This window comes from Varroa destructor, unplaced genomic scaffold (assembly GCF_002443255.2).
Source record: "Varroa destructor unplaced genomic scaffold, Vdes_3.0 BEIS01000002.1, whole genome shotgun sequence".
NCBI classification, from domain to species: domain Eukaryota; kingdom Metazoa; phylum Arthropoda; class Arachnida; order Mesostigmata; family Varroidae; genus Varroa; species Varroa destructor.
Genome location: NW_019211455.1, coordinates 16,502,192 through 16,522,487, shown reverse-complemented (window position 1 = coordinate 16,522,487; position 20,296 = coordinate 16,502,192). Strand labels below are relative to the sequence as shown.

Below are 20,296 nucleotides of genomic sequence, written 5' to 3'. Positions count from 1 at the left end.
CACTTGAGTCGATTTAGAAGTTAGGCTATCGGTGTTTTTATCTTTACCGTTTCAGTTTAATTATTCCGGCTCTTTTTGATTCAACGCCTAGTTTAGTAACCATTTAGAAAATAGTGTGTCTCGGAATTAAGACCCCTGAAATAAACAGACCTATCAGAAGCGACGATTTACAAAAGATAAATTTGATTGTCGCCGCTAGTTAAACTTAATGTTAACGACATAATGCATAAACGCATTAGACCACAAACTTCTTGCCACGCAGTTTCTCTAGTTAAACGACCCTTCTACCAATATACTTTTTTTTCTATTTGATTACCCATGGAGCTCTTATAAGACACTTCAGATGCTCTTATTGGTCTTCAATAGACCTGTGTTTAATCGAGTGGCTTTCGAACAAAAGGTATCCCGCTTCGCAGCGCTTCGTTTACAGACCGTACCGTTGCAGATTGATTTCGTTATGCGGACACATTTTATGCGTTGCGAATATTTCAATTCTCTTTAATTTCATTGCGTTATGCCTACACCTTTTATACATGCCCAAGAATTTGTTATCCCAACTTCAGTTACCAGGGCCGCCTCAGCGGCCCTGGAAATTGAAGTTGAAAACCTTTTCTACTCCAACAGTCCTCAGCCCCTTCCATTATTCTCAATCACTTCGTTTTCTTGGTACCAAACAAAAGGATGGATGAGAACGGAGACAAAGCTTCTTTTGCACGACCCGTCATCGACAAAATCTCAGCTCAGGCCTTCAGAGCGGTAAAATCGGGTTTACCTCAGATGGTTTGGCCCGACGATGATGGAGAGGTATTGGGAAGTCATTTCATTTGTGCTGTAGCCCGTTCTTACCTATTCTATTTTCGCCTCCAGTTCCCCTCTACTTCTCATAATGACTGCTAAAGCACCCAAGACGAAACGTAACCCCTCACCGAATCTGTCTGCCCGGCCGTTTCAGCGAATGCTTTGAAACTCTTTTCGCTTGCTGTCGATAAATAGAATGGAGTAGTGATCAACGTCTCCCTCAACTGCTCTCAGTTCAGCCGCCACAGTTACTACTACGGCCCCACAATATAGATGTTTCATTCGAGCCGAACCACTAGGCGCTGCAGCCAGCGTCTGTTCGTATTTCTTAGATCTTTCTCTCTCTTACAATACGATCTAGTCGATACTGGAACAGAGGCAATGACGCCCGTATTTTTGCGCAACCCCGTTTTCGCGTTCGAGTTACTCCAAAGGGGAGCGCACGTACACAACATCGGAAAAAAAAGACAAAATGATTAACAATTCGATGGGTGCATGTACAGGCGGACGGTAGATCATATTATATGGAAAAAAGCAACAGACGTGGGCTAATCGGTTTTGGTGGACTCGACCGAAAACATACATCTGAGTAACGATGGAGATGGTAGGGTGGATAACGAGTAAAAAATGTCATAGAGGATCAGCGTCAGCTTCGCTGCTTTCGAAAGACTGACTTCCTTCATTTTGGGAGGCACTAGTAAAATGCATCTATAATCATATCGAGCTAGCTACTTAATGCTGGCATAATTTGTCGCATTTGATTCTTGTTGTTTTAACTAGTCGTGTGCTCCTTTAGAAAGAAACGCTCATAATTTTATTAGAATTTAACAGTTGCTTAATAAAGAGTTTTATTAATTTCCAGGCATGCTTAACGCTGTACAAAACATAAAGGTTCCTATGAAGACCAGCGTCGATTAGAGTAAAAAATCGAAACGTTTCAATGCTTGTTACAGCTCATGACAGGCGTTGAAGAAGCACCCCGTAAATTTTACCGCAGATGCTTCGATCTCATCTCAGCAACAATCCAACCGTCTTGTACAAGCTATTCGCGCAAAGCAAAGGATTCGCTGTCCGCATAGCGAGTGCATCGCAAACACCGTAGGCTCTTTGAGTATCGTTTGGACCGCTGTCTTCATGGGCCTTACCAGCAGTGGCGCTGCCATTTCAACGGCAATTTTTCAAATTTTTTCGTTTACCACCGCTACTACTACTACTACTACTACTACCACCCCGTTACTGCTGCTGGCGTATCTCGCTCTAGATCTTTCGTGTGTTCCCATGGACTTTTGCCTCCCTCAACACTTTCCTTCCACCCGAAGCCTTAATGCGCCCAAGATCTCGCAGTTCCAGTATCCCCTCCTGCCGACGAGCCGAAAGTTCTATTCTTCGGTGCGAAATTGCGAAATACGATTGTTACAGGTCGGCTGCAGATATGGTCTCGCGCAGCGTAGCGATAGACCGGTGGCCCCGATCCTCACTGTTGTCGACAAACATTGTCCGCCTCCGCACAGTTCTACTCTTTTTTATACACAGTATTGCTATTAGGTCGGATGGCCCCGCTGCTCGTTTTCGTCCTCGGGAAAAACACGAAAGGGGGGCAACGCTGCCAGGTTCGAAAACCGAATGAATGTGCAAAAATCCACTTTGAATGCCACAAACCTTTGTCTTGCCTTAACCCACTGAGTGCATTCTGGCCCCTTGCTGGCTGAAAGGAAGCAACTGCGAAAAAGAAAGAGTGGGGCTACAAGGTGGCGCTTTTCTCGTCGGTTGGGTGATCGAGAGTAAGCGAAACAAAGTTTCGTTGCTGTTAGTCGTAGAATGCATGGTCGATCGTATGGATGCAATGAAGGCAGCACTTGCACGACTCCCGCCAGCGTTCGAGACCTCTGACATTCGCAGTAAATGCGCCATCACCGGCTCGTTCGCAGCTCTTTTGTTCGTACGTTTTGAAGTATGAACGACCGGAGATAGGTTGCGTACCGGTCGATTTACAGCTGCCGTATTGACAATGAACTGTAAACAAAATGTAAACATGAAAAATTAAGCCAGAGAAGGAGCACATGAGAGGATCGAAATGGATGTACGATGAACACATCTAAAAGAAATAACGAAATCACTGTGTAAGAACAGCCAGACATTGAAGAAATTAAATCATTGGTAGCATAGAGGTTTTTAGCGCTGTTGGCAACAGCTGTTGGCGAGCTCCAAACCTTACAATGGACGAGTTATCGAAATATCTACTCCAGCCGGCTTATTGCAACGAAATGCTACCTAGGCCTTGTAGCAGGTTATCTTGTAATACTAATTGTTATAGCATCTCATAAAGTAGTTCTTAAACGATATCGGTAATGCTGATTTAATTACTTTTTGCTATCGTACATTTCAACATGACTATAGTGCTTTCGAAGACGATGTGCCCATTATCAGAATGCCTTGATTCTTGGGAAAGGTTTTTGCACAGATATTTTTAACACGACCCAACATAGAAATTAACATGGTGACATTTTAACTTAATCAGAGGCGGGATAGTGATTCAACTCCTATAGAATTTATTTTTCCACGTGACCTTAGGATTTTTCCAGTTGCCAAAAAAGTAGGCTCCAAACTCTGAAGTGCGACGAAAATATTTATTTTTGTTGGAAGTTATGTTTAATCAATTAACAAACAGATTAGCTTCTTTGAAGTAAATGTTATATTCGTACACCTGCAAAGAACGTCCACAAAGAAATATGGCCCCTGGCTATTCATTAGAGAGCTCTAGCTACCGTACTATAGGTAGGACTTTTCCAGAGAACTTATGGCTAATGATCTGTCTGTCGTTTTAGCAGACAGCGAACGTTAAAATAATTGACTCGAAAGAGCTCTACGACGGTTAATTCTAAATTAGCAGTCAAATGTTGATTATCGACGTAAGGGACGATAGTAATAATAGCCTTTTTATTTATTTTGACTCCCCAATAATATTTGTTCATGCTTTTATTTTTTTCTCTACTTTGATTTTCTCGATGTCCTTTACAGCCAGCCAAATGGAATCTCCGCCATCTCACGTCCGAACAGAGTTTCCTGACGCAAAAAGCTCCGTCCTGCTTGCCATAAACCAGTATCGTTATATTAATGTGATTGGATGCAGCAGAAACATCGCCATCACTATAGGATGAACCTGTCGGGCGGTAGCGGCACGGGGTATTACTTCAACGCTGACTCCAACTGCAAGTTCCTCTGAGGCGGAATGACCATGACGGAATGTAGGTATAAGTAAAAACGAGTACACAGACTGCATTCAACGGAATCCTTTAGCTTTATTGCAGTTTGCCAGTACTCTGTGTTGGTTCTGGTAGGTATTCGGAAATGGCAATGGTATCAGTCGTCTCTACGAACTGTGCGTCGGACACGCTTCATTCGTACACCATCATATTCCTTCGAATAGAACTATACTGCGTTTGCACATATGCTGAAGTGGGAAGTTCAGTATGGGTAGAAGCCAATTGGACTAGTTTTCCAATCAGACCAATGCGATGGACGTCCGCAAATGGCCCAACACTGTGAGCAGTCAGTTAGTCTGTCAGCTGGACCTTAGCCCAGCCACAGCAGACAATGTCTGCTGTAACGGTATCCAGTCGTACTAGCATATACACGTACATACAAACACATACAGCACACACGTTCACGCAGCTCCCATGGGCAGATAACTGCGCTATCGCAACATACGGTATATAGAATACGATGTAGTGTGTGATCATAGACCCTCGTGGTGCCGCCTAGGTCCGAACCAGTCAAGCCTATGGTGTTTGACGCAAACTCACCAGTAAAGGAGTTCTTTCCATAGGCCAGCACAATACACGAGCGCATCTGCAACGTTCGGTAACGTGCTGCGAGCAATACTGTTTGTTAGGATCGGATGTCCGCAAAGCTGTCGATGGTGGCTATCGAAACTAAACAAAGCAGAACTTGAAACAGTGACGCGACACGTATGGCCTTGCCAGGCAGCGCCAACGTTAACCGAAACTGGTCAACAACAATTAATCAGTCACAATAATACAAAGGTCAGGCTATGGTGGAAGGTCTGTAGATGAGTCCAGAATCATCGTAGCCGACAACTGTACAAAAAATACAACCATCGAAAAGGGTGAGCTTTCCTTCAATGAGATAAGCTGCACAGTGCGGTAGCTGCATATAATTGCTAGAACGATCAGCTTGGAAAGTCTTTTCAACGTGTGCAGTACAGATGAACTAAGCTTAACGGCCTGAGATTAACTGAATCAATGTAAAGGAATCTAACTTCGAAGCTCCAGCACCGGTACAGCTTACTGTGTAATATCCACGAATTTTTCGCTGTATATTTTGGTTGATACATATCAAACCTCCTATACGGTAAAGAAAGCGTACCGGATCAATTTAACTAATATATGCGATAAAGGCGCTCCTTCCTCATGACCGCCGCCAGAAGATAAACGGAAAGCTCCACTGTTTCAGGTGAAAATGCTTTAGTCAACATCTTCTCTATGACAATCGTTTCACTAGAATATTTCTACCATTTAGCTCAATTTTAGACTATTTGTCTCTCTCCCACACAGTTCTTGGGACCGACAAACAAGGGCTCCTTAGATAATGTTCTACCAAAATTGTACGAAGTACACCAAACCGAGATCTAAGCAGGCGTTCGCTAAAAGATCGTAGTCGGTTGGAGGAACGTCTGAGTAGCCGACAAAGATTGTACCCCTCATCGACAGTAATCAGCAAGCTAATCTAAACTTTCGGGCAATTGGGCAGATCGAAGTTCTTTTAGTTAGTGACCAGGCTGATGGCATTCACCGTAGATCTTACAATCGCAACTTCAGACCGAAAGCGGAGCGTCATTCTTTTGTTCTCATATATAAAAGCTATATCCTAAATATAAGCGGCCTGCACCTATAATTAAACCCATGTATACAGTGCAATATTTAGAAAATACGTAAAAAGAAATTTTTCATTCCAGCACATTTACATCAGTTTCTTTACCTATCCGTATACATTCGATCTGCCGACGTTTAAGCTTAATTCAGCACGCGTTGGCTCGTGCAAATACCGTTTGCCGTTGTACTACGCGACTGTACGCCCTTTCTCGCTTTCTGGAACAGTTGCCCCGTTAGTTGTCGCAGATAGAAATGCCCTCCTATATATTGCAATAAATAACTTTACGACCTACAGAAGCGCACGACGCTGACAATCACCCCGGTAGCAGTAACAAAAGCCATTGCAGATGCTGTTTTTAGATTGTTGGTACCCAGCCAATTGACTTCCGTTCGGATTCGACTAACGCAGTCCGATTGACGCAGTTTGATACAGGGCGAATTTCGCCCCATGTTCCATTTTCCGTTGTTGTTTTCTCTCTGGATCCCCCTTTCGACGGCGGCTCTTCTTTCCGTAGCGAATGTCTAAAGTGCGATAAGGATTAGCTAAAAGTACTACGTAAATAACTGCAACCACGCTGGCCAGTTAGCCAAGCATATCAAGCAGTAAGATCAATTACTTCGCGATTTCCCTTGGCCTAATAAACAGCAGGGCGACGAGGGTAGCGGATAGACTATGGCAAAAAGAATATATCAGCATATTTTAGTGATACTAAAGAGAACTAGCTTAAGCATCGAGTATCGTATTTGGGTATATGAAGAAGAATCACATCTGTGGTCTAAGAAAACCCTTTTTTCTCAAGTTTTAATAATTAGTGAGGTTATTATTACTATTATTATCGGAAAAATAAGAAGTACGTGCAAAGCATTTGTTATTGTTGCCATTTATTTCTTTTAATATCATTGTTGACCAGTCAACATGGCCGATGCGGCCGTAAGGACATGTCATGTTAGTTGAATTTCTTTATTTTTAAAGGTATTTTAAAGGTCGAATCGAAAATGCGAGAACAAAACAATTGATGGATCGCTTCTTATAATTATATGAATATACAATGACTCAAATTGCTATTATTAATTAAAGTAATATGATTATGATTTACTGTACATTCGTGGTGTTACGTAGACGGATCATTGTTCTCCGCAATTGTTGTTTGTTGTCGTTATAGCCATTACCGACCGATAAAAGTTGCCAAGGTCCGCCTTAGTAGCACTAGCGGTTAACGCCCTTGTATCCCCGGCCTCAGTGTGATCACCACTACCGCCGCTGCAGTTGGCAGTTGGCATAAGCCTGGCTACCAACGGCAACTGACCTCCGACGAGATAACGAGGCCATCAGAGCGCCGTCTACGCTGGTTCTGCGCCCCTGTGCTGCAGCAGCAGCTCAGGACAGAGATACGGAAGCGACATATACCCGAATGTAGCTGATACATTACCGCAAATACAGCTATACGGAAACTGTTTACGGAAGATCCAACAGCCTCCGGGGGCTGGTCGCTGACGCTTCTAAGACGAAGAGCGAATGACAAATCGGGAAAGGTAAATGATATGGATGCTAGCCGCTAGCGACATTGTTGCTTGTCGGATGGTCCAAACATGTAAGCCGTAACGGACTTGGTCGATCTGCCTGACCAATCTTCCGGGGCATACCCGTAGCACTTGTTCGACGAGTCACCTTCCAGTATCAGCATCTTATCATGTCCCATATTGTACGTCGTGCCGTTGTGTGGCGTTACTGAACACCGTCTCTGTCTCAAATCAGCGGAACCCGCGACCTCGAGCGCCCGTTTCTGAAAGGGGAGATAGGGTAAAGAAAGCAACTGTGTGTGTGTTGGGAGTGAAAAAGACTAGCATAGCCGCCCTACGAGTATACTAATGTATACATATCGTGTAGTGCACTACGCTATAGGGTACTGCGAACTTAAGCACGAAGTTAAGCTGCTCTGAGCCGTGTCAGGATCCCCAGAGGACGAGGATTACGATGGCCCGACGGACGTTGCTAGCGCATGGCGCACATCTACTCATACAGAGACGCTAACATACGATAAAACAGTCTTACAAGAACGAGTAGACCGTTTCGAAGAGAGACGGATACATGGACAGACAGAGAAGCCCTGTCGAGAAGCGGGGACTCTAAGAAAGCCAGAAGACATAAAACCATCACGCTTGTTGATAGATCTAGTTATAGTTCAGTGTCGCGCGGCTGACTCGATATGATTTTACCAAATAATGGATGTAGCATTCTGAGTTTACATTGCTCCGTCAGCTTGAAGATCCAAAGGCCCAACAGTTGATCCAGTTCTCGATTGGAGCACAACAATAAGCAAAACGACATAAAAGAGGATATAGTTTGTGTCTTCGCTGTGTGATAATATTGTACATATTGATTGTTCGTTCTGTCGCAGTTTGTCAGGCTCACTAATGGTAAAGGTATGGAATAATTTGGATCCTGAACGAACCTTTTTTTCGAAGAGAATAAAAGCATTGTTTCTCTTGCTTGTAACTCAAAAAAAAAATGTTGAGATCTGAGCCGTAGCGAGAAAAGCTCACACATGGTATGATAGCAGCTATAATAGCGTATAAACAGTTCATAACTGCAGCAGTATATCATATCTAAGGCTACCAACATGAGAGTTAACGAAACAATTTTTCTAGCGAATGTTTTGGGTCTCAGACTTTCAGATCCGTAGTACGCCTTTATATTTTCAATAAGCCGTGCATCAGTGGATAGTCTAAGTCGTAGCAAGTGCCTTGCGTTACACTCGTGTGTAGCATTCTCCATCGTCGTCGGCTCTACTCGACTTTTGACAGAGTAAACATCTAAGTCGAGCTCAAAGTGTCGACGGAAATCCATGATAAGTAGCATTCGCGTGGCACATGGCAGTGTCTGTAGCAGGATACTTCCTCTTTCTCCTTGCAATAGGGTCACGCCACCCTCGCCGTGGGCTCCGGTACAGCTACACGTTGCAAGGCTTCTTTTCTTTCTCGTATCGTGCTCCCCATAGTCCGAAACCACTTTCGATAGTTGCCGACTTCGAAGTGCGGGTTTGTATATGACCTTTAGATGGATGACAACTTGACCCCTATTTCTTCACATTTGTGTAGGTTTTTTCGCACTGTGGTTTTACTGCACCACATCGATCTACTCTGAAATGTTTCCATGATTCGGAATATGGATCTGGGCCGTTGTTGGCGTGACATCGTATTTGTCGTATGAGGAAGCCTACTTTCGTATTAATCTTCTTGTTTGCTCAAAAAGTTTCATTGCAATTTAGAAATTTGGATGCGACACGATGTCCCGAACTCATCTTTCTGGCCAGTTTCGGACGCTTTTTCATTTTCATGAACAGCCTTTAACAGACTTTTCCTCCCACATCAGCTTCTTTTCCAGAATCACTCAAATTATCCAGACGGGCCGTGCGCCTTGCACGTCTACTGTCTCTCGGGGCGTGTTTCTCCTGATTACGGCATACGCCTTGATGACGCCAAGGCAGGCAAATCTTAGGCTTCGTAAATAATTTTGGTTTCGCTCAGGTATAGTTTCATACTCGTAGAAGGCATTTTTTTCGATTATTATATTTACAACCGCCAGTCCCAAACTCGTAATGATTTAACCTACGTAAATATCCTCAACAGCAGAAAATCCTTACCTGTCTGAAAAGGTTTAGATTGTACGCTTTTTTTATTGCCTGTTTTTCATGTTATTTGCGTATGGATATTACACGGTCATACTAGCCTACGACGGCTCCCAGTGGTTCAATTAAGGGACGATTGTTTTCAATTATGGTTCATTGTAAATATTTCTGAAAATCCCATGCATACCTTAATCAACCACACCGCTTCTCTAGATTGGTACACGGTCGAGCACATCGCTACGCTTTTCGAATTTCATTCCGTTACTAGTAAGATCATTGCCACCTTATGCCTGGCCTTGCGCATTAATCATGTCCCTTCTAGTTCTCCTTCTAGGAGGTCTTTACGGGAACTGAATTCTAGTAACAATCATATTGCGATCATGGATTTGTTTATAGGTCCTTGCATCGTCCACTAGCATTTTCCGTAGTATACTGAGTAACTCGACACGATATAATCGCTAATACAGATTATACTGCACTTTTAGATTTACATTAGGAGGAAGAACTTCAAAAACCACGATCTATAGATTTTGTCTCACTCTCTAAACTATGCGCTATTTAGAGCTGGGCAGTGGCGTCTTCCGTTGAGAACAACACCTGTCATATATGTCAGGCTGTGCTGCCTTTGAGCAGCTAAGCTTCTTATGGGACTTCGTGCTGGTCCCAAACAGAGTTCAGGACAAATATTTTTTATTACAAATTATCAGGACAACCTCCTGGTTCCTAGTCTTGCCCAAAAACAAATAGACGAAAAGCCAAACTAACGTTTGAGTAACATTATCCTTCAAATCACCGTTAAAACGGTACGTTAAAACGTATAAATATACAATATTTGGCATTTCTTAAAACGATTTTCGTAAGCAGAACGAATCTAGGTCCGTTCAATAGCGGAAACGTCAGGTTCTCTGTTTAAGTATTCTGTTTGATTAATCTCATCACATCGGTTTATCTTAACTTTTCAAGTTAATATTACTGGCGGCCCTGACATCTGCAAACAAACGTTACAAGATGGCGCTATAGTCCAATGAAGATGTAAACATAAGTCTACGTAACGTCTAGTCATCGAGGCACTTCATTCACACAAATAAGAAAAAATGAGAAGAAGGGGCCGATGTTTAATCCTCTCAATTAATAGATAAAGATAGAAAGCCGTTTAGGTATACGTATATTGTGACTTTGAAGGTGATCTATACATTCTGCGGGTGAAGGCGGTTGGGCATTGGCGTTTGGGCAACGTAGACATCGGGTAATGGAAACAAAATGCTAGTTCATCTATTATTTGAAGAAATTTCTAAATACCGTAAAAAAAGCCAGTAAGGAACTAATACAATTAGCCGATTTATTTCGTTCAGGTTGTATAAATCTACAGAATATGTTCTTATTAGATAGTATTGAAGGAATTAAAGAAGAGACATTTTGTATCAGTGATACTCTAATATATTATCTTTTAGCCGTGAAATGAGTAAAAAATGCTGCCATCTCGCAGTATAAAAAATGTGTGTTTTCGCAACAAGTATTTGCCTTACGAAACACGTGAAGCCATCCTTACCGAGACGAGTATGAAATGCCCGTATCAAGTCATTTATTTATTTATTAGCACCTGAAAATAGGATAATCAAAAAAAGAAGACTCTGTGAGTGATTCATTATAATGTCCAAGAATATCAGCTCTTCGGCGCTAAATTTTTTCATTTTCTGTATTGTTTTTCTAATGTTTTTTTTTATTGCGGATTTATTTAGTTGCAACTAGATCAGTTTACCGATGGCTGCTATTCATGCTTAATGCAGACGCGAAACAACAATGGCTAGGTCTAATACAAAGAAACTGTACACTACCTGCTAACTGCTATACCACAGGTTAATATTGAAACGAAGATATCAAAACTGGTTTGTACATAAAGGCAATCGTTTATGAACCTTGTATGAATGGAACCGTTTAAGGACATTGTATTTAACGAAGATTTGGTTTACTGTTTCCGTTTACTTTCTACTATATAGAATATACATAACACAACTTTTGTGTATTTTTTCAGTTAAAGTAATTCTCGACGAGAAGTATCTTGCAAGGTCACAGCTCACGTTTTTTACTAACCGCACGAGACTGTATCGTTTAATAGGAACAGAGTGAGCGGAGTTAGTAGATGCCGGATCAGCGCAGTCGGGGTCTCTCCTCTGGACTGAGGATCAGTTACATAGCGTCCTTCTGGATTCCAAACACTTCCCCCACCCTGAGTGACTCCTTGCGACGGGTGCAGCTGACACAAAAAATGTGCCTCCGTCTTAGGAACGTGTTGTATGGTCTTCATTGAAGTGGGCGGCAGCCCCATTCGACACCGTCGTCATCGCTGCAGCTTCAGCCTGTGTAGCGCCTTTCTGCCAAAAACTGAAAAGCATTCCGCACACAGCGTTTTTAGAGCAGGTCCAGCAGGTTCTCTTCCTTCTCCGCGCCATTCTGTTCTACTCTTCCGTGTCCTCTTAAGTTCCACTGCCCTTTTTCTGAATACGACTGAGCCTCTAAGAAAAGGAAAGCTTCCCAGCGCTTTCGCCGTGCAAGCTTTCCGATCTAGGGCCTCTAAATACTACAGCGATAAAGCCGCCCTTAGAGGTAGTCCCTTCCAGCCGATCGGCCCGCTCGACCCCTCTCTTGGGCAAGGCATTCGACTTGGGCGTTCGCGTTGTAGCGAGGTGCTGTAGCTTGGGGAATCAGTAGCAGTAGCATCCGAGGGCTCGCAATCAGAGAGTCGGTACTGCGTTCGGCTGCTACTGAGATCGCGACAGTGGCGGCCGACTATTCGCTCAGTCTCTTGGGGACTATTTGAGTTGGAAGATAGAGACTGACAAAGGGAAGAGGGAGTGGGAGTTAAGTCAGGCCCTATCGGCCGTGCTGAACAATCCGCTCTGAGAACGTCTGCTGCCACTAGCCGCACGGCCTATCTGCTACACTGAACTAAAACTGTAAATTTACTCTGAACGAAATGGACTGAGTAGGATGCGGATGGCGAGGAAGCAGCTACCGCTGTAACGGGCAGCACGTAGCTGTGTACGGTAAGGCCACACGGTGACTGGGTGGTAAGGCAATCCGGAGGCTTATTGATGCTGAGCGAGAAGTAAAGTATAATTTGGCCCATATTTTTCTATTCAGGTCATCACAGCTTTGTAAATAGTAGTCATCGGATAGCATAGTTATCAGCATGGGCAATTTGGTTATCATTTTGGATTTTATATGATAAAGATTACATAAGTGAGAGCTTTTTGTACGCTGGAGCTGTAGCTGCAGGTGTTTTTCTTAACATAAACATAGTGCTCGTTTTAATGTATGTTTTATATTTTCTTTGAGTTCAGTTGAAAGGTTGTATTGCTTCGTGTAATCCATGTTCGCTTTCAATGGGACCACGGTAATCTAAAACGTCGCTATCGTCTGGATTTGTGTGAAATAATACGAAGGAGAATATTATTTGATTATAAGTAAACCGCTGCCACCTCAAACGACAAACTGATGGTATGTGCAGGCTCAAAAGGGCTTACTTTCTCTCCTATTTTGTATCGAGTTGGTCTATTCAATAAGAATGGTAGTCCTACGTCCAACACTGAAGACTACCTAATTCTCACACTTGAGTGTTTAATTTAAAAAAAAAGTATATATATATATATATATATATATATATATATATATATATATATATATGCGATATCATTACAGGCGTCTAAACTATCAGTTCTAAACTATGAACGCAGGCTAAATGTCTGTTTATCATGAATCTCTTAATTTAGGTAAAAGGCAGAACACTAATTTATTACGCCACAGTTATATCCGGTTCCGTTTGGTGTTTGAAAACATCTATTTTTTTTTATTCAGTCATTAGTTTTCTGTCTTAGCAAGTGTATGAATCTACACCTTGTTACGAAGATGAAAAGGCACTACATCGTAAAAGATGCACTCCAATGGTTTGCCTCGCCATAGCTTCTATAGCTATTTCGGGCCCACGGCAACAGCAAATGTCGAACTTCATTCATAAACCCTGATAGACGTGTTGAAATTGGCTTAAGGATACCGGCCTTTGTTTCGTCTTCATAAAAATTGACAACTGCGCCTTAATAGAACCACAGTTCATGGATCATCTTTGGTGCGTAGGCCATCATTCAAACACGTATGAGGTAAATATGATATTTAATAGATAAGATAAAAAAAATAAGATTGAATCATAGAGTGACTTTAGATGATACTTTTTTTTACAGGCGCTTGCTTAGCTCAATGAATTTTTCAGATTAGCATCCTGTTCTATAAATTCTATTATGGTATTAACCCTTTACGATTAAAAAGCCTTAAAATGCGATTGTGCCCCTCAGGCATTGACAATAAAAATGATGAAAGCCACTAATACCTTAAAATAAGTTTTACTTATGCGTACATGATGAGAAAATGTTTCAGATAAAATCAATTATCATCTACATAGAGTATGGTGGACGCCAATCGTTTTACACTGTTTTGTCCCCAGGCGTCACATTAGAGCTATGGTGCGAGATGTCGAAATGAGTAGAAACTACTTGTTTGCTCAGGTATAATAAATATACTCAAAAATAATGTGAGCCTCCAGCGCCGTCAAGCGAGGCAAGAAAAATAAGACGAAACATAATCTTTGAATTTCATTATATCCAGTGCTGTCGCAACATTTGTGGACAATTACAGGTAATCGACTCCAGTATATCAAACAATTTTACTAGATAAGAATTGTTATTTGAAATGACGTATAGCTAACACGTCTTCGGTCTGATGCAGCTTATCTATTGTACTCCTGCGTTATAGCAAGATCATCTGCAATTGGCCAGCGTGTTTCCGCAGCGATTGACTCCTCGGGTGTTTAACAATGCCAAATGCGTGTCTACCATTGTCTGTCTATATAGAGCAACAGACGTAAAGGAAGAGGCTGCCACTCAGTGTGACAGTTGCAGCTGTGACACAGGACAGCGTACTGTAGCCTTCTAAAACTAAATCCTCGGCCCTGGACGAAAATTTGTTGGGGGAAATTAGCATTGGGGGGATCTGGCGCCGCAGCAAGTTGCCTGCCTGGTCGAATACATATATATGTATATATCTATATGCTTTATTTTTAAGATCGAACCTAAACAAGTAATACATCAGTGAAACCTTTTGCATGCGCTAGAAGTGTTATTCTTGACGACCATAACTATTCAATGTCACCATTATCCACAGCGTATTTGGGCCTAAACAATTAGCCAGTCAAGTTTGAAAGTTTTCTTTTTTTAAATAAGCTTCAAATAGTATCAGCGGTCAATATCGGTAGATATAAAGCCATTAAAGTGCCACTCGAATATGCTATATATAAGAAATTTCAATGAATCTACATTTTGAGCTGATAGCAGACCAAAAGCCCTAAAAATGTAGGAACCCAAAACGGCCAAAAAGTTGGAAAAACGCGAAACGTTTTAAAAGCGCAAACCGTCTCGAAAAACCTAACTTCATATGTGAAAAACTTAGATGTATCAAAAATAGCTTGATCAATTTCGATGAGTTTTTTGGGCCTTTCCAATCTGAACCCTATTGAAGATCTTCCGGTTTGCGTCACGAAGATCTTCTGTATATTCTTAAGAGCCACATAGCAATTGACAGTAATGTAAAATTGAGCTAAAGTATGAAGCTTTCAATTTTGCGGCAGGCTTTTCCACCGCAGAAAGATTAAGTAACACCTAATTTCCGTTCAAATTCCAAAAGTAGCGCATTTTTGTCGGCCATAACAGGTCTGTTGTATTCTTCTACAACGAGCATGTTTTTGCCTGGAAATAGGAGTGGACTAATGCATGCCCGTTAGGGCAAACGGTTCATGAAAATTCCATCTCAGTGCACCATTTTGAAAATATATATACACATTGAACTCTGTCGTAAATCACTCAAAGCAAAACACATTCCGTAAGCTCAAACTATTTCGGAATTATAATTCTTCGATGGATATTGCGGATCGTCTTAGTGAACACCGATGTACACTTGGAAGCATTAACCGCTTAACGGCCTTCTTCGAAGCCAACCGATGAAAGCATTACTTCAGTGAAGTTCTTCGGTGACTGGGACATCTTAGGTCGTCGTAGCGAGTGCAGTAGCCGCATTGACAAGCATGTTTACCGTTACGGAACGAAAGACAGGGTCGTCTGGTATGAGAGTGGAGCGGCGAGATCTGTCAGAAACATATGTCTGGCACGCAAAGTCCGACCAAAGGTAAACCTAAACGCATGAACCGTCGCCTCCTTTAGCACAGGTAACCCTCATTGCCTCGAGTACGCTAACTGATATAAAACTACAAGAGACAATTTTACCAAGATTCGTATCTGGTAAGTGTTGCATCACGGTTGCTAACGGCATAAGGGAAGTCCCTTTTTGAACAGGTACGAAAACGATGTTGCGTGGGTCTCTACAGGTCGATGGCGCGGTGGTCAGATGCTTAGAGCCGACATGGAATACGTTTTCGGAGAGAATAGCTCCTGAAATAAGAATATAACAAGAAATTTGCTAGTATTCACTAGGTTGAATCAACTTAGTCTGCCGTCATCATAACTTACAATGTTTTAGATACGTAATGTGTTAAAAAAATATCGATGAAAAAGGTCTTTGATACACATTAGGAATCGAATAGAACAACTTTATGAAAATATTTCATTTTAGATTTAACTAATAATTGAGCATTGCTCGAGTCCAATAATAAGGGATACACGCCGTTTAAAAAATCGTATAGTAACGTCTTCACCCGCTGCGTCAGTGGTTCGCTGTAGAATCTGGCTGTCTTCCTAGAATCGACCCAGGACCTCGAGGGTTTCACGGAGGGTGATTAACGTCACACCGGTGTTGTCGCGAATAAATGGTCAACGTGATAGTTTGGTATAGTCGATTTACGTACTGACTGAGTTAGAGACATGTGTGAAGTGTGCCTATCCTTAACAATGGTCCTTATGCTGAACTTACGGTAAATACATCCGGTTAGAAAAACAATTCAGAACACTGAGTTTTTATTTCCGTAAAACATATGCCTTACCCAATAATTTGAGTACTGTCTGACTTCAAAGAACCTTACAGAACAACGATGGGAGAAAAATAGTATAGATAAATCATGGCTACAAAAGTATTTGTTGTAGATGTACTATGAAAATGACCTGATTACGGCAGAAGGATCGGCCGGACCGGTACCGCAGATTGTGCTATCGCTACATGCAGTAATATATGCAAGTCTATAATGAGAGCTAGAATCTTCCTATATCATAAACATAAAACTGTAGAATAGAAAGCTCACAATTATAAACTAAAACCTGCTACATTTCGAGTTTAACGTCCGGTATCGCCATTGGACATATTTTCCATCAGACGACCACAAAATGAAGCCAATGCCCAAATATACAATCAAGGTCGGGAAAGTTACCGTATCTGGAAGTTGTACGCGGAGTGAAACTGAAAGCGTCAAATTAGACTGGCCACGGCATATTACGGGTACGATTTGTAAGAGTGAACTTGATAGCGCAAACCGGGATCTGTATAACCCAAACGTTTTTGACATTGTATATCCAAAGGCAATAGTTACTTTCCAATAGTAAAACGTTGGCGACGTTTTTTTTGACGTAAACGTTATAAATAGCTATGAATTAATCTAATTACGAATTGTGTGCTTGTCATAATGAGGTAAATTAACTAATTCTCAAACAAAGCAGTAAGGTGATAAAATTTTTTCTGCTGTAGCAGCATGTGCAAATATCTAGGGAAACTTTACGACTCTAGAATTGTTACGTACTCTATACGTATGTAGTTAATTTTTGGCTGATTTCTAGGACATCTCTGAACCTTAGAATTCCCAACTTCCTACTACTCTGCGTAGTCGTCAGTCACATGTATCCGCCTGAGCAATTCCTAAGCTCGGATATAGGATAGGAATTTAGCTTTTTCCTAAGAGTAAAGCTTAGTCGATCAATTTTAGTGATCCATTTTAGTGATCCAAAAGAAAAAAAATTAGCTTCCGTCTTAACTAATCGACACTTATTGACTTTACTGCACTTTTCTGCTCCAGTAGCACGGAGTCTTGTAGCTTGGATTGTAAACGCATGAATAATGCCACATATTTCAGTTGATTCAATTGAACGACCAGACTATAAACTGAGTAATATGGTAATTTCCCGAGTTTTACTTTTTTTTATCGACAGATGTGTGAAGGATGAAGATGAAGTGTGACAGGCCTATAAAAATGTCTGAGGAGATCACCAACGCGTAACCATATAACACACTTAATTTATCAGGGCCAGCGTCGTTACATAGTTCCTACTGGAGAAAGTACGTGAAATGGCAAGCAACAGAGCTAAGTGAAAATGCCATGTTTGCACTTCCGTTAGATTATGCCTAAACAGGACAACTGTGTGACATAGTTAGTTCGGTGCCGTCGTCAGGAAAGGAGGGAGACACTGAAAGATCTGTCGACTCGTCAAACGCGCAGTTCCTCAGTAGCCTAGCACCTGACAGCCCAATGCCTGCGTCCCCCGGGAGTCCTATGGCCGAAAAGCTGAGCTGGCAGTGGAGGCAGAAAGAAAGTTAACTTGGTACCATGTACATAACTAATATAATCGCTCAGGGAGCAGGCGGTTGAGGGTGTCCGGAATTTTGGCCGTATATGGTGCCGACGTGTGTCCTGCCGTAAAAGTATATTCACACGCCTTAATATCTAACTAATATTGCCTATAATCTTTAGAACGATTACTAATAATATGTGAGTGCTTTTGCCTTATGATCAGATGACCAAGTATAGTGCGATTTAAAAATTGCTTTTCGTCTTTTTTATTTTTTTCTTCAGCGCAGCGTTCGATGACTTGTTTAAGTGCCTGTGCACAGATATAAATGTACATACATAACCTTTATGAATAAATGAAGTTATTTAGAGAGCCAAACTTCTGCAACTTTCTAATCTTTAATACGAAGTTTTTTTTGTAGGTTAGACTATGAAGCATTATCTTTGGCATCAACTCCGCCTGATATTCAGCTAACTCAATTCTGTGGGTTTTGAATGTTGTCTTTGTTAGAGCTTTAATTAAGATAGCAAGCTAGCGTACGAACCACGAGCGACAAACATAAAAAAACACAATAAGGTTCTATTGTGATACGCGCAACCTACAGGTGGCTAGACAAAGATAGAAATATGGTATGCAAGTTAACTTTCCATTCTGTCACATTTTTCTCAATTTTTGTATAGACCAATTGGAAGCAGACCTGGCTTTCGGGAACAATCGATTTTGGCTCCAGCATCTAAATTCTTTTTAACAACAGCCCGTTGATGATACTTGTAATTCCTTATGTACCACACGTGGCCTCAGATGTAACTATGATACAATATCATACAAAAGCCTCTCAGTTCCCTCCTGCTTTCTCCCGACACAAACTGTACGATGATCAAACATGTAAGCTCTTCAGATCTTCATAGCAACCCCGGGGGAATGTCAAGCCAATTGAGCTTAAGTGGCTCTATCAAAGAGGATTTGTTCGACTCTATGTAATATCTTTAGGAGCCGTGATACCAGCAATAGCCTTTTCACAACGTTCTCTCTAATAAATTAAAAAAAAAATGTATATATATATATATATATATATATTTCTTTTGTTAAATTTTACACATGCAAATGCTCACATCCAAAGAAGAATTGTGATTTAAACATTTTTACCTGTAGATAATCCATACCCATAGAACCTACTCTAGAAGCACTTATCCAGCTTGTCGGTTCTTTTTAATTTCATTTCGGCATTTTAAATAAATACTCGAAAAGGCACTATCAGTAATATCTTTACATGCCTGCTACCTTATACGAGCTTATTACTTCGATCATATAGACAAAAAATAAGCTAAAAAACTATTTGTATTGTCGCTGCGATGATGTGTACACAAAAAGGGCAGTAAGTGATTACTATGCGTGTGCTGTTCTAAATTACATTTTAAGATACACAATTTTTTCCAAATGATAACATACGTCGAAGTTCAATGAAGACCAAAACTCGTGAAGATCATCTAGTTAAATTGGATTGCTATTATAGCACGCTCTTACACCGCAACTACGAAGCAATATACCCATTAAAACTTTCATCATTATTTAATATTATCAAATCTATTTAACTTACGTATATATACTTAACTTAGGTTGTTTTTTTTTTTTTTTTTTTTTTGTTTTACACGCAAGTGGAACGTGGGTTGCGAAAATAGAACGTTTTCAGGTATAGAATTTTTTGTTTACGACGGACAGCCTCATAAGGGAAAAATTTCTTTTTACTTTGTTATTTCAAATTTAGCGGCAGAAATATGTACGAAATTGGCAGTAATATAATCTACAGGTATCTGGGGCATTGTGTACTGTATACCATCATTGTAACCTAATTCGATTATCGATGGGAAGGCAATTATTAACATGATAGCAGTCTGCTGTCTATGATCGGTGGGTAAACAGTGATTTTTTTTTTCTCGATCGTATATCGAACATGAAGATACCTTACCGCAAATGGATTCACAAAGCACTCCAATGCAAGGGCTAATTTAGGCTGCTTACACTTACTGACGAAAAGGCGAAACGTTTTAAACTATCAGATCAACAATTAGCTTACTTTAGAGTAAATCAATTGCCATTTTGTCTTCACTAACATATTCATGTTACATTTACTAACTGCAAACGCTTATCCAGTCACACTTTTTCTCAGGGGTAATACAAACACAGCATTTGATCGTCTTCTATTAACTGGCCGCTACGGCCAGCGCACCGAACTCGCATCGCGCACATCAGTGCAGAGACCTCTAATGCGTCTGAGTGCGCACGTAGTCATCAACATCTAATGTCTATCTAACGATTTTTCCAACAGTGAGAGCGTCCGCAAAAAAAAAACCCGCTACGAGTACGCCCAACGCCGAACAGTGCACCGAGTAATACGCATTCCAACAGTGCAGCAAGAGCGAAAAAGACG

General features: G+C 41.3%; 1 long non-coding RNA gene across 17 annotated transcripts in view; it reads right to left on the bottom strand.

Moving 5' to 3' along the window:
- Window positions 1-1,428: 1,428 nt before the first annotated feature.
- The window catches only part of LOC111245752 (uncharacterized), a 56,528-nt gene continuing 37,660 nt past the window's right edge, over window positions 1,429-20,296 (bottom strand). For 7 of the 17 annotated variants that reach the window (XR_015320224.1, XR_015320209.1, XR_015320221.1 and 4 more), the window contains 3 exons: window positions 15,646-15,810; window positions 11,411-11,701; window positions 10,638-10,919 (listed from right to left, as the gene is read on the bottom strand). This is a non-coding gene — a long non-coding RNA (uncharacterized LOC111245752). Of the gene's footprint in view, window positions 2,812-6,552; window positions 7,475-10,637; window positions 10,920-11,397; window positions 11,702-15,645; window positions 15,811-20,296 lie in introns of those variants that run through there. The other 10 variants (XR_015320218.1, XR_015320216.1, XR_015320219.1 and 7 more) reach the window with 7 other exon arrangements.